Source organism: Lissotriton helveticus, chromosome 7, assembly GCF_964261635.1.
Source record: "Lissotriton helveticus chromosome 7, aLisHel1.1, whole genome shotgun sequence".
Taxonomy (NCBI): domain Eukaryota; kingdom Metazoa; phylum Chordata; class Amphibia; order Caudata; family Salamandridae; genus Lissotriton; species Lissotriton helveticus.
In genome coordinates, this window is record NC_136068.1 from 785,473,768 (window position 1) to 785,501,129 (window position 27,362).

General features: G+C 45.0%; 1 long non-coding RNA gene across 1 annotated transcript in view; it reads left to right on the plus strand.

Moving 5' to 3' along the window:
* Positions 1–27,362, plus strand: part of LOC144767046 (uncharacterized) — a 159,416-nt gene that overhangs the window by 5,483 nt on the left and 126,571 nt on the right. Inside the window, exons 2-3 of the long non-coding RNA XR_013598040.1 lie at positions 1,313–1,410; positions 1,862–1,969. This is a non-coding gene — a long non-coding RNA (uncharacterized LOC144767046). The remainder of the gene's footprint in view (positions 1–1,312; positions 1,411–1,861; positions 1,970–27,362) is intronic.

Genomic DNA, 27,362 nt, shown 5'->3' on the forward strand with positions numbered 1-27,362 from the left:
TAGGCAAGGCGCGATAATTGCTAATATATGTTGCCCCTGCTCGCTCCCGTAAGGGAATCGCCAAACATGCACGAGTTGCCATTGGAAGCAATGCAACGCGTGCACGTTTTTGCCTGCAAAAGTGTAGCGATGGCTAAAGGTCTATGTCCTAAGCAGCGCATGCGCGCTGCGTAGGCAAGACCTAAAAAATGAGCCATCTTGCTGATTACACTTTGCCCTTTACATAGAATACCCAAAAAGCGAGTTCAATATGTAGTAATGAGATTACCAGAAATAATGGGCCCTATTCACAAAGGACTCATGTGTAAATGTACTCTTACCCCTAGGAGTAACTACTACTTTTCACTATTCACCATTTCAGAGAGTAAAATTAATCCTAGGTGTAGACTTAGATAACTCCACCGCCTCAGTTTTGGGAGTTAAGTCTGCATAAACATACACTATGGCCATTAAACCACTATTAGTAACTACAACCATATTTTAAATTAATTTGGCACACTTTGTGGGTTTTATGGAGATTTCTGCAATAGGAGTAGACACCTCTGTAACTGGGACGCAACTGAGCCTCAACTAGGCCGCAACTGGACCAGTGACGCCCGCAGCCAGGCCAGTGATCTCCGCATGTGGTAGGGACTCCTCTGCATGGAACGGAATATGGAAATGACATACACTTGACCAATTCACTCACACTTGACACATTTTCCCTTCCAACAACCTCAATACTGTCCAAACCATAAGTTCAGAATCTTTTTTTCTCTGTGTCTTTCAGACTCTGCAGCCACCACATTATTTTGCAATAATGCTGACCACAACTGTGAAGAGAAAATGAAACTTCACTGATGAGGACACAGCCCCTGTAATTGGATTTGTGGTAAAACACAACAAACAACTACATGGCATTTCACACTCAATGGAACACAGAAGGGAACCATAAGGCAGATGGTTATAGACTTCGCCAATATATTGGGAAAATGAAGTAGCAAGATAACAGGAGGAAGGTGAAGGAGAAATTCACCAGGATTCAGCTTTCACAATCTCTGCCCTTGAGGGGCACATGGATCCCATAGTCAGTAATAGCACATGCAGGAGGGCAACGCTCAGGTCAGGTTTATCAATACAGCTCAACTACAATCACAGGTATAGCCTTATGCTACTAATGCCACTACTGCAATATATGTGATATCTATCACTTGGTTTGTTAACCCTTAGCACTATCATTTACAATGTGTTTTTAACTTAAGTCAAATCTGTCCTTGACACTTACATTGTTAAACCATTATATACTCATAACCTTTCTTATTTCATGTTTAAGGCCCTGTGTTTTTGTCCCATCCGCCAACTTCCACAACATCTATTTCTGCTCCTAGAACTGCACCAAAACCTGAACTGGCAGCAAAGAGCACACCAACGGTAGGGACTATAAGTGAAATGTCTGCTCTTTTAGCTTTTAATCTACTCTCTATAGTTGTAACTGACAAGCTAACAGTATGCATATTGTCAAACATCCCTATTTGCATCCTGGTCAATTAGTAATACAATTGTTAAGTTATATGCTGTTTAATAAAATCGCCATTAGACTTGGTATTGCAAGAGAAACACTGTAATCTCTCTGTCATGCCTTGGATAAGATTAATTTTTGTGGGATCTCAAACATAAGGCCTGATTGGGGAATGGGATACTTTGCCACAAATGTGACGTACATTTCGTCCCATCTGCCACATTACAAATGTGTTATGTCTTAAGGCACCTGTAAACGACTGACGAGATATGCATCACGTTTGAAATGAAACCATCAAACTACACATTCAAGTATTAATTAAGATGGCTTATTCCCTATGTATGTATCTCTCTCTCCTATCAGCTTCTGTCACACAACAGCTCTTGGTATCCACCTCCCGAAAATCAACACCGATGACTTTGGAGGACATCCTAGCAGAAGCAGCTAGGCCCTATATCATTCATCGATCAAGTAAGTTCCTGCTTGTTCCAGCCCGCTCCAGTGACACCGCTGTTGCCCAGGTTTTTCTGCCCGAGTATTCCAGTTCATTGCTCATCCACTAATATAAGCCCCTCCCTCCCCAGGATCTACTTAATGCAGGCCGCAGCGCGGCCATATCAATAGGCACCTTGGCACTCAGCCTTTCTCTTGCCTCTGGCCTCCAGTTCCGTCTTGTTCCAGCCTGATCCTGTGACACCACCACTGCCATTGTTTTCCCACCCAGGTTTTCAGGCTCACTGTTGTCCCCGTCAACAGAAGTTCTGCCAACCCCAGGATGTACTTAATGCAGGCCACAGCAGGACTGCGCCACTTGCCTGCTGAAGGCGCATCAAAGGCAAGCCAGTCTGTGCCTGTCCGCGCCTGGCCCACACCCAGCACCACGAACACTGGCCCTCCCTTCCCAAAAAGATACACCATCAACAGGCGCTACGCCCTGGGCGCTGCAACAAACACTGCCACCGTACTGACCCAAGCTCCACGGCTGCACCTTTCACCTGCACCCACTGCCACAGCACACACACCAGTCCACCAATCAGCCACACCTGAACACTCCACAGGCACTACCTGAACAAAAACATCAACTCACATATGCCCTTCTCAACACATGCTCACTGTGCAAACACACCACCAAGATGTAGGACCTCATCTCCACCCTAACACCTGACATCTTCTTCCTCACTGAGACCTGGCTCAACCCCACGTCCTTTGCGATATCACCACGTCAGTGCACGAAGGATACAAAATCACCCACTGCATCAACAAGCCTGGCAGAGGATTCACCATCATACACAAAGAATCCATCCAAAGCACCACCACAAATGACGACATCATCCTAGCCATAGAACACCTCAACCTTTGACTCAAAACAGAGAGCAAAACCACCATCAGGGGCACCCTTACCAACTGTCCTCCATAACCACGTTCAGCCTTCTGTAACTTCATCGCCGACTTCAACGCCCCCCCTCACCATTGACTCCAACAACTATATTTTCATTGGCGACCTCAACTTCCATCTCGCAGTCCACAATGACATCAAAACTACCAACCCCCTCAACAGCATGAACAACATCGGACTTAACTTGTCCACGACCCCACGCACACTGCAGGCCACATGCTAGACCCCATCTTCACCTCCAGCAACCGTATCAGGTACAGTCACACCACAGCTCTCACCTGGACCAACCACTACACCTTCTACTTCAACATCACCAGCTCAAGGACCCTTGCCCTTGTCTGTCCAATGCCCGCCACCGCAGCTGGAGAAAAGTCTCAAAGGACACATGGGCCAATACCCTCAACACCACCCACCCCATCTCTGCCAACAACCTGGACCAGAACATCGGAAACTTCAAAAATTGGATCACCAACTGTGCCAACAGCGTTGCTCCCATCAGCAACAACACTCACAGAAGGTCCTCCAAGCAGGTTAGCAGGTACACTGAAGAACTGAGAACCACTAAATGACACTCTAACCAACTGGAAAGGAGATGGCGCCCCAGCAAAAACACAACCGGCAAGATCGCCTTCAAGACATACCTCTACCACAGACAGTTGAGAGAATTGAAGAAAAAGGCCCTAGCCTCACTCATCTAATCAAGCTCCAAAGACAGCAAAGAACTCTTCAAAATCGTCAAGAGTTATTCAACTCCTCGGCTGCAACAAATAACATTACCCCCTCACAGGAACTCTACAAAAACATTACAGACTTCTTCCGTGACAAGATCTCCAACATCTACAGAAACTTTAAACTCCAGTCCAAGGCCACCGATTTCTTCAGACAATACAATGACCCCGTTACCATCACAGACATTTGACTAACCGAATGGATCCCACTCAATCCGCAGAATACCTCTCCATCATGAACTCGGTCCACTCAGGGGCCCCAACCGACCCATGCCCTCACCACATCTTCAACCAAGGCAAAGCCAGAATCAGCCACGTACTCACATCCTTGTTCAACTCTCAATTGCCATGGTCACCTTCCCCGAGGACTGCAAACATGCAGTCAACACCCTACTAAAGAAATCAATGCAGACTCCAGTGAACACAGCATCTACTGACCTATCTCCCTGCTACCGTTCCAGGCCTAAGTATTAGAAAAAGCCATCAACCAACAACTCTCCTCACATCTGGAACAGAACCTCCTACTCGACTCCGCCAAATCTCGATTCCGCAGAAACCACAGCAACCTTGACAGCCCTCATTGCGGCTACCAACAACATCCAAGCCATCCTTGACCAAGGAGAGACTACGCCTCTCATTCTCTTGGACCTATTGGCAGCCTTTGATACAGCTTCCCGCCACACACTCATCACAAGGCTGCACAACATAGGCATCCAAGGAGCCATTTCAGATGGATCGCCTCTTTCCTCACCAGAAGAACACAAAAAGTCCACCTTCTCCCTTTCACCTCTGAATCCAAGGAAATCACCTGTGGAGTACCCCAAGGATCATTGCTCAGCCCCACCCTCTACAACACTTATATGACCCCTCTGGCCAGCATTTCTAAAACTCACTGACTCAACATCATATCCTACCCTGATGAAACACAACTCATCCTCTCCCACTCCAAAGACCTCACCAACACCAAGACCAACTTCCACAACTGCATGACAGACATCGCCAACTGAATGAAGGACAACTGCCTGAAGCTAAACATGGACAAGACAGAGTTGCTCATGTTTGGAAACAAAAGCTCCCAATGGGAAGCATCCTGGTGGCCCCAGTACTCGAACCTACTGCTATTCCCATTTGGCATACTAAGAACCTAGGCACCATGTCGACTCAGGACAACTCCGTCTTCATCCTCTGCATGCTTCGTAAGATATTCAGATGGCTAACCCAAAGTGCAAGATGCACTATCACCGAGGTCCTCATCTCCAACAGACTGGACTACAGCAACATTCTCGACGCAGAGATTGCAACTCACCTCCTCCAATGACTACGGACCATACAGAATGCCACAGCCATACTCGTCCAGGATCTCCCTAGATGAACACATATCACCCCCTACCTTAGGGAACTCCACTGGCTCCCTGTACAGAAAAGATGCACGTTCAAGCTCCTGACTTATGCATACAAGGCCCTACACAACTATGGACCCGCCTACTCGAACCATGGCCTGAACTTCCATCAGACACCTACGCTCAACGTCCCTTTCTCTAACCCTCAGCCCCTGCATCTGAAGTAGCAGATGCTGAGGTCGCTTCTTCTCCTACCTAGCAGCAAAGACATGGAACAAGATACCTTTTCATCTATGGACCTCCCCATCTCTTTCAGAAATCTGAAATTCCCTGAAGACATGGCTATTCGGCTAATCAGCTGGACCCTGCCAGCGCCTGGATACCCTTAGGGGTGACAGGAAGTGCTCTACAAATCTACTGGTTGATTGATTGATTATGTTTCTTCATGTTCAAATGGTGCTAACTCTATTACATTTTTAGAACAATGTCATTCAAAGTACTGAGTAGACCTTTTGACACAAAATTGTATTTGATGTACTTCGACTCTTTACAACTCGTTTTTGCAGGTACTGTGGATATTGTGCCAGATGATGATACTGAACCATATACAAGCAATGGGGAATAGGAAATCCAAGGAGAGAATCTAATCCCCCTCCAAGCACTGCTCAAGAGGAAGATGAGGAGGAGAAGGAGATGGTTGAGTAAAAGGAAGATCTCAACAGATGAGGAGGACATTGTTGCCCCCACGTAGAACGTCACCAACAAGACCACTTCAAAAGCCAGGCAGCAATCTTCTACAAATTAGTTCTAAGCATTGAAAGTCCCAGGCTTTTAGCTAAGCAGCCACAGACATGTGTTCCTCCTACGCAAGACTATTCTCCACACAGCCCTCAACTAACAGGGACCACTGTAAATATCCTACACACTCCTCCATAAAAAGGTGCATATTTGCTCTTTTCTCATTCCTCTGAGGGGAGGACACCCCTGATTAGGAACAGGTATCTCCCATTTATCATTCCCCCCGCACAACCACTCAGATGGCACCCCTCTCCATAATGGACAAACTGCTGGCCATATCAGATGACCACGTGTGGGGGCAAGGGGTTGGCATGGTCTGATCCAACTCTCTTGGAGGATCATTTGTCCAACAAAAGTCTAATGTGTGGCAGATACTCCTGCAATGGGGCTACTTTCCATGAGGTAGCAATATCCTTTAAAGGAACCCCTCAGATGTTCGACAGCAAACCACTGCCTCGGATAACTTTGTAAACGGTTACTAAGATATGTCAAAGATGCACTGCACACAACTTTCAAGTTTGAGGGAAGACAGAGTGAGGCAACATACCTTGACCATAAAGATGACATTGAAATATTTTGCCTATTGCCTCTGTCATCCTTATGGCCAACACATGGGCAGGATTCAACATAAGAACCTCTACTTAGGAGGAATACACCACCTGTCAACCTAATACGTCTGCCACAACCACCTGCACCACTTCCACTTCCCCCTTCTTAACCCCTAGTACCACCAATACACCACCAGCAACTCAACTACCCATAAGACAAGCACACTCTCAAGCCATCACTCCACCAGTATTGCATAGGAGGAGGAGTAGGATAAACCTCCAAAATTACTTTTGTTTTGTTAAATTTCATTTCTCTATCCCAACACACTCTCAGATAACCATTTTCTTAATACAATAATACTGTATATATTTTGTTTATATTTAAAACACAGATTTTTTTCTTTAATGTGTGTTGAATGCTTGAAAAGTTACTAAATAGGAAGGTGGTATTTGTGTTCTGTGCTTTGTTTGCCTTCAAGGTGAATTGTATTAAAAATATCATTATGATATTAAAATCATCTTCAAAATAACTAAACATTTCTATTGCATAAAATACAATGCATTAATCTGCATTGTTGTACATTGATTTTTTTTTAAATTTTAAGAGATAATAGAAAAATAGTTTTCCTAAACACAAAAACAATTGAGAATATATTTTAACTGTCCTTGTGAAAGGGCAACATTAAATAAAACAGAGTCTTGTTTCAGATGGGTAAGTGCAAACTGGATGGGGTGGACAAATAACAGAAAACATGTCAGGAAATACCAAGGAAGGAAGTCTATTTGGGGCAGAAATAATAAAATATCCGTAAAGAGTCTGTCCATACAAATAATTCTACAATTGTAAAAATAAACCTTCTAAATTAAAAAACCAAGTCCACTGTCCCAAACAATAATAAAGTTAAATTCCCAATCCAGAGGGTGTCAGGGTCAAGTTGTTAACAAAAGATCACGGCCATCCTCTGTTTAACTTTTTAGTACAATGATGTCAAAGTGCTGCTCCAATGCGGACGTGGGCCCCTTGCTCACTATGCCACTGGATAAAAGCTAGCCTAGCTGATGACAGCCGATTACAGAAATTGGTCCCAGGATGCTTGTTTCCGGTCCAGGGAAGACATGGCTTGGCCATTCGGGCTGGCCTGTTCCCATGAGGCACAGGGTCAGACTGATTTGCATATGGCCATGTCTGAACTGAGGTGGCAGAGTGAGCTAAGGAATGATGATGGATTAAACCCAGATCAGTTGACTGGGGGTGAGTGCTTGCAATGTTCAACACTCCGTCCATTATCCCCTTTGGTTTTGCTTTGTTCGCCCTAAGTTGGCAGGCTATGCCCAGACGTTGGTCCCTTGCTCATGTTGCCACTGGATTCAAGCTAGACTGGCTGATGATGGCTGATTAGCCAGAAACCGGAACTCAGGATGCCTGTTTCCGGTCCAGGAAAGACATGGCTTGGCAGTTCGGGCTGGACTGTCCCCATGAAGCACAGGGTCAGAGTGATTTTCATATGGCCATGTCTGAACTGGGGTGGCGGAGTGAGCTAAAGAATGATGATGGATTACACCCAGATCAGTTGACTGAGGGTGAGTGCTTGCAATGTTCAACACTCCGTCCATCATCCCCTTTGGTTTTGCTTTGTTTGTCCTAAGTTGGCAGGGTATGCCCAAACGTGGGTCCCTTGCTCACTTTGCCACTGGATTCAAGCTAGCCTGGCTGATTATCCAGAAACCGGTCCCAGGATGCTTGTTTCCTGTCCAGGGAAGACATGGCTTGGCAGTTCAGGCTGGACTGTTCCCATGAGGCACAGGGTCAGACTGATTTGCATATGGCCATGTCTGACTGGGGTGGTGGAGTGAGTTAAAGAATGATGATGGAGTAAACCCAGATCAGTTGACTGGGGATGAGTGCTTGCACTGTTCAACACTCCGTCCACCATCCCCTTTGGTTTTGCTTTGTTCGCCCTAAGTTGGCTGGGTATGCCCAGACGTGGGTCTCTTGCTCACTTTACCACTGGATTCAAGCTAGCCTGGCTGATGACGGCTGATTAGCCAGAAACCGGTCCCAGGATGCTTGTTTCCGTTCCAGGGATGACATTGCTTGGCAGTTCGGGCTGGACTGTTCCCATGAGGCACAGGGTCAGACTGATTGGCATATGGCCATGTCTGAACTGGGGTGGCGCAGTGAGCGAAAGAATGATGATGGATTAAACCCAGATCAGCTGACAGGGGATGAGTGCTTGCAATGTTCAACATTCCGTCCATCATCCCCTTTGGTTTTGCTTTGGTTTTTAAACTCTGCATACTGGAACACTGCTGTCCAGTGCCCAGTGTATGTGCTCTTAACCCCTAAAACAGGTTGATATTGGCTTAGGGTCTGATTATGAATTTCATGGTCCATAGGACCGTCAAACTCTAGGTGGTCGGACTGCTATATGATCTTGGATCCTGCAGCGTTCGCCCAGGAGTCAAAGGCAGAAATATGCTGACACTGCCGCAGGGGCACCACCTAGCATATACAGAGTTGCCTCAATACCACCCTTTTCATGGTGAGCCAGCCATGAAAAGGGTTGGGTTGAAGCAACTAATGAGTCCCTGATAGGTATGTAGTGCCCCCCTGGATTTGCACCCCCAGTTCCTGCATGGTGTGGCATGTATCCACAACGTGCAGGAAGGTACAGTCGATGCTCTGAGCGTGGCGGTGTACAAGTTAGGCTCTTCTATGAGCCTAACAGACCACCGCTATCAGACCAGGATTGAAGTCTTAATCTGGCAGACGGTCGCACCACAAGTTTGGCTGTGCTACAATGGACGGTGCGTTGCACCGTCCGCTATAGGACTGCAAACCTCATAATCGGCCCCAAAATCTTTTTGGGCCTATTTAACATATCTATAAGGCCATAGTATACAGTGCCCCAAAATAAATCCATGGGATGGAAAGTTAAAATCTCACCCACAGATCATAGCACTACTGTGCCACTCACTAGTGCGATCAGGCAAACATGACTCCAGCCCTTCCACTGGAGCCTGGCAACTACAGTTTAATCCTGCAGCTTAACCTGTCCAAATAACCCCTTTTGACAGAAAAAATTACTGTCCTTTTAAATATTATTTTGTCACACCTATGTAGGCCTTGTAGCCCATAAGGCAGGATTGCACCTGCTTTAGAGCCCTGGGGACCACCACCTCCCTGGGGCTTAAAACCAATAATTAGCGCAGGCCAAGCAGACCCCCTGAGCCCTAGGGACCTTCACCTCCCCTGGGCCAACCATTAAAAAAGAGGAGGGAGGGGGCCATGAAGCCCCCCCTCCCAGGCCACATATGGTCCCGGGGACCACCAACTCCCTGGGACCGGCCTTGAAAACAGAAGGAGGGGGCCCCCTCCTGGAGTCATTAATGGCACTGAGGACCGCCAAACCCCAGGGCCGGCTCCCTATGTCCCGAGGTGCCCACCCCAGGACATAGCTGTTTGCTCTGACTTAGCAGAAGCTTTGAAATCTCTTGCCTAGTCAGAGCAAACACTAACTTTGCTCCCAGTAAGCCGGAGCTGTGAAACCTCTCCAGGTTGTTGGGAGTGGAGTTTTATATATTTCTCTGCCTGCTGTCATGCGGGGCAACAGACAAAACTATCGCTCTCACACAGAGGAAGCTGCATGTTTAGCAGCTCCCTGTGTGTGAGAACAATGCCAGCTCCTGCTGGAGGCCCAGAGCCGGTAGGGACCATGGGGGATTCAGGCTCCCCCTACGATCTCCAACGGTGCTGGATGGGTGCCCTGGGTGGGCTCCAGGGCACCCAGCATGTCAAGACTGTCCCTGGGGATAGGGTCCCTGGGGCTCAAATCAGCCCGGGGAGTGGGGTCGTGTTGACCCCTCCCCCATTGAATCTTGGCCAGGCCTCAGGGGATGAGGTCCAAGGACTGAAATCGACTCTGGCAGGGGGGGCTACGTGGCCACTTACCCTATTAAGTCTTGGCCAGGCCCTGGGGATAGGGTCCTTGGGGCTGAAATCAACCCGGTGAGAGGGGGCTACGTGGCCTTCCTCCCCCATTAAGTCTTGGCCATGCCCCAGGTGATGGTGCCCCTTGGCCCACTTTGGCCTTATTGCTCATTTCGCACAAATTAAACCTCACCGGGAGGAACTTACAAGTATAAACATAGCATGTGCCCCGGCTGAAGCTCCACTTCTGTAAAGGAAAAATGATCCTAACTCCTGGGCTTGGTGAAGGCAAAGCAAGTGTGTTTTCTCAGTAATTCCATAATGATATGAGATGCTTTGTGGAGGTGAATGCATCATTGATCTATTGGAGCACTCTCTGTATGTGGCTGTGATGAGTGAGTTCTTTGTTGTCAAGTCCTGGTGAGAGCAGAGTCCATGGTTCGCTCTTTAAACGACTAGGAGTATGGAAATGTCCAAATCACTTGGAAGCTTTGTGGTTCCTTTGTGTGGAGAGTTAATCTATCTTTTAAATTCTGTTTATTCTGTGAGATATTTGTGTTGCCCATAGTATATCTATTCATAGTATGAGAACTACATCCTGCTAAATCAGTGTGATCAGCACATCTCTGGGATATTTTTGTTGAATCCTTACCCACAGGTCCCACCTGTGGCCTGCTTCATCATCGGACCCACAACCTACTCGCCTAGAGTGAGAGGGCAGGCTCAACGCGCTTGTACGCGGAGAACTTAAGCTACGGCCTAGGGCTTGAGAGTGAATTAAAATTGCCTGTCAGATCCGTATTTCCTATTTATTCAAAAGATCCTTTAGCAAGGTTAAAAACTGTGGGATGTCATAGGGGTATAATGGCCCTAGAGATCCACGGTCGACATGTTCAAGCCATTTAATGACCAGTGGGCCAAACGGCTTTCTTCAGGACCAGTAGAGTGTAATCCCTATGTGGTTTGGATGGCAATTCCAACCAATCTTACAAGCATTCATACGTAATTCAGTAAAGCATGCACGCCATAATAGAGACCATTAATAGGACTCTTTCCTCGCTATGGTCTGAGCTAACAAGAGAGAATAGATATAGTTGAACTTTGCAATTATAAATGTCTCATGATCAAGCACAGTACTCCTTTGTATGTGCTGACAAACATGCACACGCGTGTATGAAAACCCTCACAATGTTTCATAGTGTCTATACATAATAATAATAATAGTACATTTATAAAGTGCAGACAGCTACCTCTAACAGAGGTGCCCCGATGCTATCGCAGGCAGCCATGAAACTAGAAACTCAAGAGTCTAGCTCTGGTTAAATAGCCAGATCTTCAGCGATTTCCTGAACTCAGGTTCCGATTGAATTAGGTGTAGTTTTATTGGAAGAGAGTTCCATAGTCTGGTTATACCACCATGAAGAATCTACCACCGATGCGTGTCTTCGCATATTTTGGCACGCATAGCAAGTTCTTGGAGTTTGATCTTAGCGATCGTTTTTGAATATAGGGCGGATATGTTTCCTAATGTAGCTGGGACAGTTACCTCTCAGAGCCCTGAAACCTACCGTCAACTACTTAAATTCAATCTGTTTGGCTACCGGTAGCCAGTATAGCTGTTTGATGTGCGGAGAGATATGATGTCTAAAATCTCGCACCTGCATTTTGCACCATCTGTAGTCTCTTAAACAGATGTGCAGGCAGCCCCAGGTAGAGACTATTTGCATAGCCAAGCCTCTATGTCACTAATGAGGGAACAACGGATCGGCGACAACTCATTGAACTCATTGGCAATAAGTGAAGGAATTTTCTCAGGTTTCTCAGTATGCTGAAACAAAAGGATGTCATGTGACGTATTTGTGTTGAGAACATCAGGTCAGATTCCCGTTTGACACCCAGTTTTTTTGCCGTGGTTGAGGGGCAGGGGGAAGTCCCATTTTCTCCAGCCACCATAGATCGGCTGAGGGGGTGATTTGCCAAAAAACAGGACCTCTGCTTTTTAGGTCTCGTCTATTATATTCCGCAAAGGAATAAATAGACGAGAGTATATTGGGCCATCCAAGCTCTGAAACCATAGCGGATTTTGGACAGTGGCTTTGGATTACTCGAGCGGAAAGCGCGTCCACATCAAAGCCATCAGCCTCCCTCCCACAGGCATCTGTTGCTTCCCCAGCGTGCGCAGAGCGTGCTCAGCCTCACTTCTCCTCCCCCCTAATTACATCCCTTACATCCCTGCTTTCACTTTCAGTGAGCTTCACTTCAAAGGCATCCGCTCCCCCGTCCCCTGCTTCACAGTACAAAGGAATGCGCATTTCCCGGCCGCTTTTAATTTCATTTTCATTTCGCGGCCGCGTTTCTCTGCCCTTCTGCCCTTTGTTAGACTCGTTTTTCCCTAGTTTTTTTCTTCATTACACTTCTTGACATGCACTCTTATTGAGTGTGTGTCTCTGCTTTCCCTCTACTGCAGCCCCGCTCTTGATGGTTTCCCCCACCCTCCGTGCTGTCTGTCTGTCCAACCTTCTCCCCATGTCGGTTGTTCTCCACAGACCTCCTGTGTATCCTGTCACGCCCCTGCTGTGGTGCCGGGGGACCCAATCCCAACCCTCCAGGAACCCCCATTCAACCTAGAGGCTGAGAACAACTGTATGTTATCGAGTCTCAGCGGGCACACACATTATTTGAGGGGCGGGAAGCAGTACGGAAGGCTCTTATGTTAAGCCAATGGATGCTGCATCTGCACGAAAATTCTGCACAATACTGCACAACATTACCATAGTCATGGTATTATAAGTGATGTAATGCACAGATGGCCTCCATAGGAAGAATGCACTTAAGGGGTCGTATGAATGCACTTACGGGGTCGTTCTCCCACCAGCAGCATGAACTACTGCTGTCAGCACATGTGACACTTCAAAGGAAGCTCCATAGTAATGCTGCAGCATTGTGCATAATCTACAACCCTACGATTTCGCTATTGGTCTACATTGTGCCAAATGTACCACTATGTATAGACAGAGAAATACGATGGATTGAGCACTCTTTCTGTATTGTGCAATGTGCCAAATCGGCGATGTTTCCATGACAATGCTGTTGAATTATAGTTTTCCCAGCCAGCCTCTGATGGGGAGATTAAGGAGGACGATCGAGTGCGGGGGGCCTGGGGGGGGGAGTGCATGAAGTCATAATGCGTTTGGTTGATACAAATAACTTGCAATTCATGCATCTGGGCGTTGTAATAACAAACCAGCACAACCCCAGCAACACTCAGCGCAACCCCAGCATCACTCAGCGCAACCCCTGCATCACTCAGCGCAACCCCAGCATCACTCAGCGCAACCCCAGCATCACTCAGAGCAACCCCTGCATCACTCAGCGCAACTCCTGCATCACCCAGCACAACCCCTAATCACTCAGCGCAACCCCAGCATCACTCAGCGCAACCCCTACATCACTCAGCGCAACCCCTGCATCACTCAGCGCAACCCCTGCATCTCTCAGCGCAACCCCTGCATCACTCAGCGCAACCCCTGCATCACTCAGGGTAACCCCAGCATCACTCAGGGCAACCCCAGCATCACTCAGGGCAACCCCAGCATCACTCAGGGCAACCCCTGCATCACTCAGGGCAACCCCAGCATCACTCAGGGCAACCCCTGCATCACTCAGCGCAACCCCAGCATCACTCAGCACAACCCCAGCATCACACAGCGCAACCCCTGCATCACTCAGCGCAACCCCTGCAGCACGCAGCGCAACCCCTGCATCACTCAGCGCAACCCCTGAATCACTCAGCGCAACCCAAGCATCACTCAGCGCAACCCCTGCATCACTCAGCGCAACCCCTGCATCACTCAGCGCAACCCCTGCATCACTCAGCGCAACCCCTGCATCACTCAGCGCAACCCCAGAATCACTCAGGTCAACCCCAGCATCACTCAGGGCAACCCCAGCATCACTCAGCGCAACCCCTGCATCACTCAGCGCAACCCCTGCATCACTCAGCGCAACAGCGCAACCCCTGCATCACTCAGCGCAACCCCTGCATCACTCAGCGCAACCCCAGCATCACTCAGCGCAACCCCAGCATCACTCAGCGCAACCCCTGCATCACTCAGCGCAACCCCTGCATCACTCAGCGCAACCCCAGCATCACTCCGCGCCATCACAGCATCAATCTCTGCAACCATTCAACAACTGGTTCAAATATGTTCTGTCAATGTTTCAAGCTTTATTACAAATGTCACAAAAAGATGTTAATATTTCACTTCTGTTCTTGGATTTTCATCACAATAAAATACTCTGAACATAATCTTCACAAAAGTTATTTACAAAAGTTTAAGCTATTGCCATTATAAATTACAATCACTTTTATTTAAGTATTAATTATTTTAAAAAAAATTAAAAGCCATTGTTATTTGTAATATCAATACATCTAAGTAACATAAATACAAAACATGTTGCATTACAAATGCTATAGGTGTCACATTTATGAAAGTTATAACTATTGGCATTGTAAATGACAAAGCTCTTAATTTAGCTATTTTCAAAACCAACACATAAATAAAAAAATTGTCATTTAAAAGACCAATAGCTCAAACTTTCATAATGCGAGACCTATTGCATTGCAAATGCTTGTTCTGCATTAAGCTTTAATGTGTTGTTGTTCATCCAGCTGGAGATGTCCTTCAGGCAGCCCCTAAATCTAGCAAAGGGAAGAGGGGTGCCAGGTAAACGTTAAAAAGTAAAGGGCTCAGTGCTGAGCCCTGTGGGACCCCACACCGTAAAGATTTGGCTTCTGACTTAAAAGGGTGATGAGTGACCATTTGCGTGTGGTCACTAAGATAGGACTTTAGTCAGGCCAGAGCCATCTCTTCTATTCCCGCACTTTCAAGCCTGGCCAGTAGGATGAGGTGATCTACCGTATTAAAGGCGGCTGAAAGGTCCAGCAGCACTAAAATAGCTAAGGCTCCTGTGTCCACCGACATTCTTAAAGACTCTACCACCTCCAGCAGAGCTGCCTCAGTGCTAAAGCCTGCTCGAAAACCAGACTCTGTGTAAAAAGTCACGTCTGTCAATGAAATTGGTCAGATGACGTTGGACTAGCTTTTCCAGCATCTTCGCAGGTGCTGGCAGAAGTGAGATTGGGTGGTATTTGTTAGGTTCACCCGGATCTGCATTGGGCTTCTTCAAGAGAGGCAGGAGCATGGCATGTTCCAGGACTGCGGGAAGATGCCAGTGGTGAGTGAGCTATTACATAGGTGGTTTAGGGTGGGATTAATAGTGTAAACCAGTGCTTTCCACAGTTTAGGGGGGCATGGATCCTCTGGGCACCCTGATTTGCAAATCATAATCTTTGTCAAAGATTCCTGTTGAGAGATAGAGGGAAATTGGAAGAGGGAAAGCTCCCCTGCGTGGGTTTCCATGTTTTCAGATTTGGCAGTTTCTATTGTAGTCGTGAAAGCATCATAGAACTTCAAGACTTTTCTCAAAGAAATCCGAAAGTTTAGCACACAGCAGCGGTGACAGTAGTGTCTTACTTTCAAGTGCTCTTGGTTTAGTGAAAGAGCTAACTATCCTAAAAATGTATTTGCATGAGTTCTCTGCTGTGTTAATTCGATTTACGAAGTGGTCTCTTCCAGCCGCCCTCATACATTTATGAACGTCTTTTAGAGCTTCCTTATAGATTTAGCCAAAGGACTAGGGGGCATATTACCAACAAGTAGCGATAATTATCGTTAAATAGGCTTAGCGACTATATTTTTATCGCTGCCTATCGCTGGATATGTTAGCGGAGATAACATGTTATTAGCAACATTTTTCTCCATTGTGCTAAAATATCCAGCGATAGCGGCAAAATGCGTGAATATCGCTGATAATACAGCGATATTCACGCATTAGCGACGAAATGCTCTTAGCCATGTTATCCACCTCCCATTGGATAACATGGCTAAGAAATGGTCTGAGCAGGCGTTAGTTTTTGGCGATAGCGGGAATATTTCCATCGCTACGCCTGCCTTGCTAATCGACGTTAGCGACTGCTTTCAGTCACTAACAGGTTGGGTACGCCCACTTTGCATGTCATTAGCGATAAATATCGCTGACATGCAAAGCGGGCCCAAAACCGCTCGCTATTGCCTAAAAGCTGTCTCTAACATCAGTTAGCGACAGCTTGCTAATAGAGTGATAGAATTATCGCCGCTTAGCTGCCGAAAACGGCCGCTAAACCGGCGATAATTGCCTATCGCCACCCTTGGTAATATGCCCCAATATTCTTTCCGCCAGAGGCATTCTTTATGTTTATAATTACTTAGTGTACAACACACACAAAAATGGTGAAAAAAGTTTTAAATGTACACCTACATGGCCGACATATCTGTCAGGCATCATAGGGTTAAGGGGTGAGACGCTCGCTGTTGTCACACACTGTCAGGAGAAACAGAGTTTTAGGATTTCTTTGAACCTTTAAAAAGACATGAAATCAAATATGTGCAGCCACCTTTACTTACTTCTTCAAGGGATTACGTCTGCAAATACACCTACTTCGCTGCCCGCAACCCTGCATGTTAGCTCTGAAGAGGATTGCTGTAATCACGTGACCGCATCGGGCTCACATGACAACTCATAAACTTTTAGAAAGCACTCACAATCGCTGTATGATGTCATCAGTGATTTTATTTGAAATGTCATCAGTGATGTCACTGGCCATGTCATGAGTGATGTAATACGTGAGGTCATAAGCAGTGCATTGTGGGGGCGAAAGTTATAGTGCTGAATTTCACTGTCACAGGAGAGTGCCCCCTGAAAACCAGGAACATAAATATGCTACTCAACTGCCATTCAAACTTCACAGTGTACTGTCATGAATGCCCATGTCCCAAACGGTACATAGGGAGCACTATCCACCCAACTAAAAAACGAATCCTAGAGCACATGCGGGCTATTACTAAGAATGACCCCACTTAACCAGTGGCTAGCCACGTTGAAATCGCACATAATAGCAACTGTGATCTCTTGAAGTTTTTCTGTCTAGACCAGGTACCCAAAGATGAAAGAGGAGGTGATGGGGTTAGAAAACTGTGTTCTTGCAACAACTCCGTTCTCTGACGAAATTAGACAGCACTCCAAGGTCGTGTTCAAAAAGATTTATTGGCAGACCCCCTGCCCCCTCCGACAGACGCGTTTCACCTTTCGGCTTCGTCAGTGTCAGCGATTGTGTTGAAAGGAAACCATTATATCGTCCACAACGCTTGTAGAAAGTGAAAGTGGACTGTCCCAACCTGTGTTTTACGGTGGCCATCTTTCAGTGGACTGGTGGGATAGGTTTTTTAAATTACATTCTTATTACAAATAATGGTTTCTAAAGTGCAAATGTGATATTAAAAACAAATTCTGTTACACAATTCATATTCGGGCTAATAATTCTGCACATACCACATATGTTATTTCAGGCAAAATGGATTATGTTGTGAAACACAGAGAAATGTTCGTATTTCAATGCTTATGGCTGGAATGAATTCCTAAGGGCACAAATTCCCAAAGCTTCATATAGGGAATCCTCTTTTTTCAAAATATATATATATGAATATTTATATTGCACTATTCCCCTTAGGACTACAGTCATAGCATGTTATACCATCATTGTAGTTGCCTGTTTGTTTCTGTGTTCACCCTCTTTGTGTTTATAGGTATGTGTCTGCATATATAGCCCTGTATGGGCATGTTCGACTTCAGTTTTTATATTTTGTTGGTTGTGCCCTGTATGGGCCTATCTAATCTGTTCTATTTCAGCTCATGAATGTTGGAGAGTGGGACCAGCCAGAGGGCCTCCTCGAAGCTATACATTGTAAAAGTACTAACATTAATCTAAAGACTGATGGGTGTTAAATGTTGTTATGAATCAATCAGAGCTAGTTAGTACAATGGTCCCATTATAAGCACAGTTATCCAATCCTGTTTCTCTTTCAAGTTTTAATACTTTATTCGACAGCATTGTCATAAAAGTTTGTTTCCCTAAGCTAAACAGAATAAATACTACACTAAAATTTTAAGAACAAGTTAAAATACATATTAAATACCATCAATTTATACAGTGCTGGCGAATATTTCAATTTTATAAAATTCATACATTATTATCCGAGTCACAGTGCAGGGCCTTGACGAATTGAGTTAGCATTGTAATTACATTTCCCATAATTATTTGCAGTTTAAAGTGCGCGTGCGTATTATCCAGGCCCATCCCAAGTATTTGGCTACAGCGATAGCAAGGATGGGGGCACAATTTGATCTTAATATCCTTAGTGCCTCTAGGTGTTTCCTTGTCCCCAAATTCCTACAAACCGGTTTTAGCCATCTACTTCTTGGGGCAGCATATAGTGGGCAAACGAAAAGAAAATGTGGGATGTCCTCTACATATACTTTGCAATAGGGACAGATATTTACATTGCCGGGGGACCATTTAACAGTGAAGGCATTAAGGGGTAAAAAACCAATTCTAAACTGGAAATACAGTTTCCTATCTAGGGGTTTAGAAATCAGATCCCAATACTGTTCACATTTAGGGATAATTTTAAAATCCAAGAACTGTGATGTCAACATGGATGATTGGTTGGAAGTCAAAGCAGTATTGTATATCATATCCCAATACATTTTTTTCAGTAATGCCTTGGATGGAAAGGCTTGCGGGTCTACTGCAGTCCACAGGTGACCTAGGTGCAATTTTTGGAGCAAGTTCCTAATTTCTTTAAACCAAGATATTTTATAAAACCGATCAGAGCTTACAACGTCCATAAGAGCAGCTGCGTAATGTCCCAATTCAGGAGTAGTCTTTATACGCCTCCAGTATAGGAGAGGACGCAATCTGGCCATATCCTCTATCTTTTTCCTCCCAATATCATATTGGAGCGGGATCGTAGGAGTACTCTGCGGAAGACCAGCCATTCGACGAAGGAATTTATTTTCTGCAATGACCAGAGTACTCAGATTGGTAAAGCCCCATAGCTCTGATCCATATAGGCAGGCGCCCAACACTTTCATACTATAAATCTCCATTATTGGCTGGATAGGTTTTGTAAATGAAGATTTATGTTTTTGAGCTATAGCCCCGGCCAATTGATTGAACTTTAGCACCACAGAGTCCAAATGGGATTTCCAGTTCATATTGGCCTGTAGGGAAATACCTAGATAGGTAAAGGCATTCACTTCTTCCAATAAAGACCCATTAAAATGCATTTTCCCCTTGAATTGTTTTGCAGGGTTCAGGTTCATAAACTTTGTCTTTGTTGTATTTAGTTCCAGGCCTCGAATCCGACAGAAATCACCAAAAGCGTTTATTGTCTTTTGTAAACCACTAGGGGTCCGCGAGACCAGTAAAGTGTCGTCAGCAAACATTAATACTGGAACCCGCACCCCATCTAGTATCGGGGCATCTGTCGGAGATTGCTTTAAAAAATCTACTATGCCATTGATATAAAGAGAGAATAAGGTGGGGGCCAGGACGCAGCCCTGCCTTACCCCTCGCTCCACAGGGAAAGGTTCAGTGACGTCTCCCTGTGCACCCCACCTAATCCGGGCATAGTTATTTTCGTGCATCCTCATAAGTAGGGTGAGCAATTCAGGGCTTATTCCGAGATCCCGCAAGACAACCCAAAGTTTTTGTCGGGGCACTAAGTCAAACGCTGACTTTAAGTCAACGAAAACAGCATATAATGGGCCATTTGTCAGGGTTACATTTTTCCAGAGCATGGTTAAAAAGTGGAATACCTGATCAACAGAGCTAGTCAATGAACGGAAGCCTGCTTGGTATGGGGAAAGGATATCCTTGTCATCTATCCAGGCTTGTATTTTGTTTTGCAACATCCTGCCCATCAGTTTTTGTGCAGAGTCGATAAGGCTAATCGGCCTGTAGTTACTTGGTAACGCCTTGTCCCCTTTTTTAAAAACTGGTATTATCTCAGCACCTTTCCATGTTGCTGGAATCGTTGCTCCTTGTGCGATAGCATTGCCAAGCCATACAAAAGATTTACACCAGGTGGCCCTGTCAGATAAAAACACATCCGCCGGTATTCCATCAATTCCAGGCACCCTTCCTCTAGTTACCCCGTCCATTGCCACATTTACGTCTTTCAATGAGAATATTCCATGGGTATAAAATACCCTTTCTAATGGCAATTCGGTTGGAGGGGGTGAATTATCTGCGTATTGTGGTTTGAAGAAGTCCACCCATGCTTCCTTTGCTACATGATTTTTCGGGCAGTCTGCTATTCCCCCACTGCCCCACTTTAGCATGGCCCAAAACTCTTTCTGTTGTTTGGCTGCACATGCTTTCTTCAAATCTAACCATATGTTCTCGTCCCACAGTCTTTTTACCCTAGTTTGTGCTTTCCTATAATCATTCCTGGCCTTTAATACATCTATTTTAGACCTCAATGCTACACTGAGTTTCTGTCGCGCTTTTCTGCATAATTGATCATACCATCCTCTTGTTATCAATGGGCCAGGACCCTTCATCTGCTTGTTTTTTTTAAAAAAAAAGCCTCTGTAAGTTAGCAAAGAACGTTAACTGTGACTCTTCAATCATTTGATTAAAATTTAATTCATTGCTATGAATCTGTAGTCTAGTGACCTCTTTAATAACTAACTCCTCTAAAACCTGCATATCCCCGGGCTTATCTACTAAAGTTGCCCATTTAATATGACGGAGATTGTTAGTTGAAACAACATCTAGTGTCATAACACCCCTTTCCTGATTAATTGAATTTTTACCTTGATCCAGGTTAAGGAGCAGGCACAGGGGGTTATGATCACTCTCCAATCTCGATGTCACTTGCATATCTACCACTTTTTGCCAATCTCTAATATCTATAAGGATGTAGTCTATCCTGCTACTTGTCCTCAAATTATCAAAAGTGTGCTTGCCCTGTTGGTCTGACGGGGTGCGGCCATTTACTGCCCTCAGTCCCCTGGCCAGGCATAAGCTCTTGACCTGTATTGCCACTTCTGTCCATTTTTTTACCAACGGAAGATCCAATTGGGGAACTCCCCATTTGGTATCTTCCTCAATGGCCAGTTCGTTGTCCTCGAGTCCTAGAGGTTCAAATGTTGTATTCAGGTCTCCCCCCACTAAGATAGTGTACTGTGGAGGAAGAATCTCTAAGTCATTATCTAATGCACCTATCACATCCGATGCTTAGCCCCCTTGAGTTCCCCTGGCATAGATATTATATAAGGTCAAATTATGGCCATCAGCCCAGGTGAGCACAAGTGGGAGTAGGTCACAATTACAAACGGATCTCTGCTTGATGGTACATTGTAAAGATTGTCGTACCCAAATAGTTAGACCCCCTGAGGGCCGCCCTTTAATGTTCTTTTTCGCAGGAACATAGAAATTTAGGAAGCCCTGCCGGAAAACTGGAGCCACTGCCCAAGTTTCCTGAAACATAATAACATCATGGCAGTCAATAAACTCACACCATTCGGGAGTTTCTAATTTATGGTGGATTCCCGCTAGATTCCAGGAAATAAGTTTAAGGCTGTCTTTCATCTGGGTAGACCACTCTTGTGAAGATGCACCCTGGTTAGGGGGGACAATGGGAATAAGGGGCTATTTTCCTCATTACATACAATAGTAGAGGTATTTAATGAGATGTGCTCTACTATACTGGGAAGATATTCCCGGGGGTTAAGTATATTACCCTCCCTGCAATTTATTCCTAGATGCTTTATGATACCATCATTTCCGCTATATTGAGACTCTACAACCTTGGCCTTTCCTATACTCATCCATTCTTCCAGTCAATCACATTCACTTAAACCAGAAAGGGCTGAGAACCTATTTTCCATTGGGATTCCCCATTTATTCCTGGTATCAAGGCTTTTGGCCATTTTTAATACAGGGTTCCATTTAGTTTTCAACATTGTTGGATTTAGAGTATTCCCTTTTTTTGTATAAAAGAAATCCAAAGTTAACGGCACAATTTCAGTCGATCTACGCTGGGGGGGGTATATATTTGCTAGAATGTTTGGCAGCACTTCTGGGTCAGAAAGGTGTAACACCACACAATCCCCCTTAAATTTTTTAGTGCCTCCCCCAATCCATTCAACTCTCTTTCATATCCTTAAATTTTGACCCAGTACCGATGATGCCTGTCTCTTGTACCTATTCTAAATGAACTCACAATTCCTCATCGTTGTTCAGCCCTGTCGGTTGTTTGCTCTGCAGGTCAATTATATATTTCGATTCCAGCACCCTTAGATCTTTGATCCGGTCTCCACCTCTCTCCCTTCTATCCACCTGGTCCAGGCAGAAGAATGTGAGTAAATCTCGATTGCTGTTGTGGTGGGTCTCAAAGTGGCGTGCCACTGGATAGCTTTTGTCATGGTTTGTTATCGCACGCATGTGCTCCAATATACGCTTTTTTACCGGATTAATGGTGCTGCCAATATATCTTTTAGAGCATGGGCATTCTAAACAATAGAAGGCAAAATCAGAATTGCAATTTAGAAATTTCAAAATTTCTCTAGTGGGACGTGGGTCATTAGGTCTTCCTTCATACTTTGTTCTTTTCCTGCTGTACTTGCATGCCTTGCAAGGCATGCAGGGAAAGAAGCCTTTGATGGGTTTTGTCCTGATGGATTTGGGCGGGTCCTTAAAGTGGCTTTGTATCAGATGGTCATTTAATGACTGACAGCGTCTATAGGTTATGGACGGATGTGGAGGTATAATATCTTTCAAAACGGCATCAGTTTTTAAAATGTGCCAGTTGTTGTTAAATACCTGAACCAGTTCACTAGATCTCATGTTATAACTGGTAATCATCCGTGTTACCCCCTCTGAATCAGTTTTCTTTTTCACTTTCAGAAGGTCCTTCCTGTCAATTAGGTCTACTCTACTTGCTGTGTTTGCTAGCAAAGGTATTAAATAGCCTCTTTCCTGAAATCTTGTTATAGCAGTATCCCTGGCTTGTGCAAAATCTTCCATGTCTGAACAGTTTCTTGTCAGATGGAGCAATTCTCCGAATGGAATATTACGGATCATGCTCTTGGGATGATGGCTTGCCGCGTGCAACACTGTGTTGCCCGCTGTAGGCTTTCTGTAGAGTTTTGTGCGTAGTGTATTTCCTACTACATAGACCTCGAGGTCCAGATAATACACTGAGCTATTGCTGATAGTGCTGGTAAATCTCAGATTTAGATCATTACTGTTCAGAGCGGCCACATATTCCTCCGCCGAGGCCCTGTCGCCGCGCCAAACAATAAAGAGATCATCAATGTATCTGGCCCAGATCATAATTTGATCTAGCCACTTCTCGTTGGTTCCACCCCAGGCCACGTGCTTCTCCCACCAGCCCACGAACAAGTTTGCGTAGCTGGGGGCGAAGCACATGCCCATCGCTGTCCCCCTAGTCTGTCGATACAGGGTACCTGCGAAAAAAAGATGTTATTTTCGAGACAGAATTTCGTCATTTTCAAAAGCATACAGTTGTGCTGATGGAATTTCAGTGGTTTCCTGCCAAGAAACCATTTGGCAGCGTGAATGCCGTCCTCATGGCCTATGCAAGTATACAAATTTGCGACATCAAGGGTAATCAGAAGCATGTCTGTGTCCCACTTGATGTCGTCAATTTGTCTAAGGAAATCCTGGGTGTCCCTTACGTATGATGACAAATCTTTAACAAAGGGTGCCAAATATGTATCAATGAATCTGGACGTATTCTCCAAGAGGCTGCCAACTGAAGAGACTATGGGTCTCCCGGGGGGGTTTCTGATGTCCTTATGCACCTTGGGAAGGTGATAGAAGGTGGGGATCACTGGACTCTCACAGTGTAAGTAATCAAATTCGTTTTTATTAATCATTCCCTCATCCCTCCATCCCTCCAATAAAGCTTGATACTCAAGGGTGCATTTAACATAGTCTGTTCTTGTGATTGTTTCGTAGCAGTCTTTATTCTGTAGTTGATTCATTGCCTCTTGTTTGTATTTTTGCGTGCTGAAGATCACTATATTTCCACCCTTGTCAGAAGGTTTTAATTTCAATAGTAGTGTCCAGCTTGAGCGATTTTATGGCTTCCCATTCTTTCCTTGAGATGTTGGAGTTTTTTCTCGTCATTTCCATGGTCGTTGTTGCCACTTTTTGAAGATCCTGGAGGACTGCATCATTGAACACGTCCACTGCATCATATGTGGCATGTGGGAGGACCCGTGATTTTCTTTTAAGATTGCTCGGATCTCTCTTTTGGTCAATTTTTTCTCTCCTTAGTGTGTCAATGGAGTTAGGGACATCCTCAATGCCAGCTAGATTATGCGTTACCATGAGTGTCTCCAGATCATTGTCTCTTAGTTCCGCATCCTCACTTTCGGTGTGTTCAGAACTCGTTCTTGTTGCAGATTCTGATTTCAATGCAAATATTTTCTGGAATTTTAATTTTCAAACAAACTTAAAGAGGTCTATTCTAGTTTGCACATGATCAAATTTGGCTGTTGGGCAAAAGGTTAGACCTCTTTTGAGTACCGATTCTTAGTCTGTCGTAAGCTTTCGGTTCTGGAATCGAAATACATTACCGATCTCCAGTCAAAGGCCCTGATGGGTCTAAACAATCAAGAGGAAATGTGGGTACACCTAGAATAAGATCATGAACCAGGGAATAGGCCCCAGGACTATTAAATGGACTAGTGCATCCACCATAGGGACCCATGTCGATTGCACAGTTCTCTGTCTATATTGATTGATATCTGTATTTTATAGTGCAATATAAGGGAGGACATGTATATTGAGATTAGATAATACATTCATGACTTGCTGTCCGACCTAACCACCATTTATAATTTTGAATACTGTGGTAAATAAATAAATAATACCCTATTTTTGAATGTATAAATGAATAACAGATAGCTCAATAAATAAGAGTCAAAATTCGAGGTAGTAGGAGTTTCGCAGGTTTATTACAGCATAAAGGACAGGAACAGGACAACCTGCATAGGAATAGGATGACAGGGCCCAGCAGCTGCTGGGGCTGGATCTGGGATGAGCGCGCTAGCATTTAATAACAATCCACACGCATATATAGTAAAACAATTGTATTACAGTACATATGGTAGGCGGAGCAGTGGGTGGAGCAAAGGGTGTGACGCGTAGCAGTCGCGAAAGATAAGGGTGAAAAGAGGTGTAACGGGGCGTATACATAGACATGTGATGCAAACGTAACAGAATATGTCATGAATGGGGCGGAAACCATGGAGGGGGCTACCTAAGGAGCCGGGACCTCTAACCTGGTGGTGCGCGCAAACTAGCAATGACGTATCACTAGGAGAAGCTGGGGGCTTCGAACTCTGTGCTAGGAGCAGAGACTGAAGTCTGGAGAGTCAGGGCGACATGTACCTAAGCGGTATCTAGTATCTGATGTTTAGAGAACATGTTGATATAAACTAGAAGTTAGGAGGGGAAAGGCTAACTTGATTCTAAGACTGGACCATGCATTATTCTACATGTAGTACGTGATGAAGAATATTAAATGACCATTAAATGCAGTATTTCTCTAACGTGGAGACGTGAAGGCTAGACAATGACGGAAACTATTGATGCGATTCAGTAGCTTAGGAATGCAGAGAAGGAGGACTGAACTGATAACTGGAACTATAACATACTTTTGGCAGACTCAGAGGCAGAGCCAGGCTGGACCGGGCACTGTGAGGCAGGAAGTAAGTGAAGGGTCGAGGATACAGGTGGGGGCTGTATCGCTCCTCAGCGAGGCTTTAGGAGACAGGAGCTGAATCTTGTATCCAGGCCCTTTTGAGGCCTAGAAACGGGGACTTTACAATGGAATAACGTGCACACTGAGAAACGTGGCAACGTAGCTTTACATAGGCCTTATATACGTAGTATTCACGAGAACTGGAAACTGACATACTAGAGGTGGACACAACTATAAGTGCGTCTTGAATCGAACATGGGGAATGCATATGCATATTTAATCATGCACACATAACATATGATGGATGACACGTAGGGACACAGAACATGGCAAAATTTACTTTTCCACATTCCCTCCTTGTCACTACGTTTCCATCAGGAAACATCAATATTCATGATACCATCTATCATTTCATACAGTATCATTTGCTCGTCTCGAATTATCCTGGAACGGGATTTAGAACGGGGCTTGGGACTAGGAATACAAGAGGTAGCACAAATGCCGCAAATCGCAGGGCCACATTGTATACAGAGGCAGCAGCTGAATATGATTGCTACTGCAATACCTAGAAAGGACAATATTTTCCATCCCCATGCGGAAATTATATTCCAGAACCAACCGGACCATGTCCAGGTGCCTGGATCTTGGTGTAACAGATGGGCAATTTTATGGAGTCTGGTTATAGCTGAATAAACAGACGGCGCGTTATTTGGAATGAAAATGCAGCAACTAGATCCGATGACTCTACAGGCCCCGCCCCTATCGGCCAGTATGACGTCAAGGACGAGACGATTCTGTAAAACGACAAATCTCATAGCAGATTGCTCTTCAGTTAAATTACCTAGAGCAGAGGCAGTCTCATTTACTACAGCTTCAAGGGTTCTTGTTAACCTACGGATTAGCTTACTATTCTGGATAGGTCCTATAAAGAAGAAGAAACCTCTATTGAAATCTGTATACTGTTCTAGAGCAGTTTCAGTATAATCGACAATTGGGGACTCCCTTCTATGTCTAACGTGTACTAGATGTGTATTTCTATGATAATCAGGTGGGGCTAGGAAAACAGGTGGCAGTAGGAAGGCAATGTAACAGGTTCCCTCCCAACCGAGGGGCAGACGAACATATGCAGTTTGACCACAAATAAAATAAGAATGACGTGAAGCTTTGAAAATAGATTTCCCACTGTCACTATACTTGACAATAGTAGTACAATCACTATGTCCTACATGTACGGAACCATTATTTCGGACACATAATTCACCTCTGACTGGCAGTACTGAAATAGCAGGTAAGTCTGGAGTAGTATCAGACTGAACATTCAGGACCATGAGATTCGAAGAATAGTTACCTAAATTATACACTTCATTTTCTAGGTCTAAACCTGTTCGGTGGGGGAGACCTTGCTTGTCTGGGAAACATGTACTGTTAAGAAAAGAC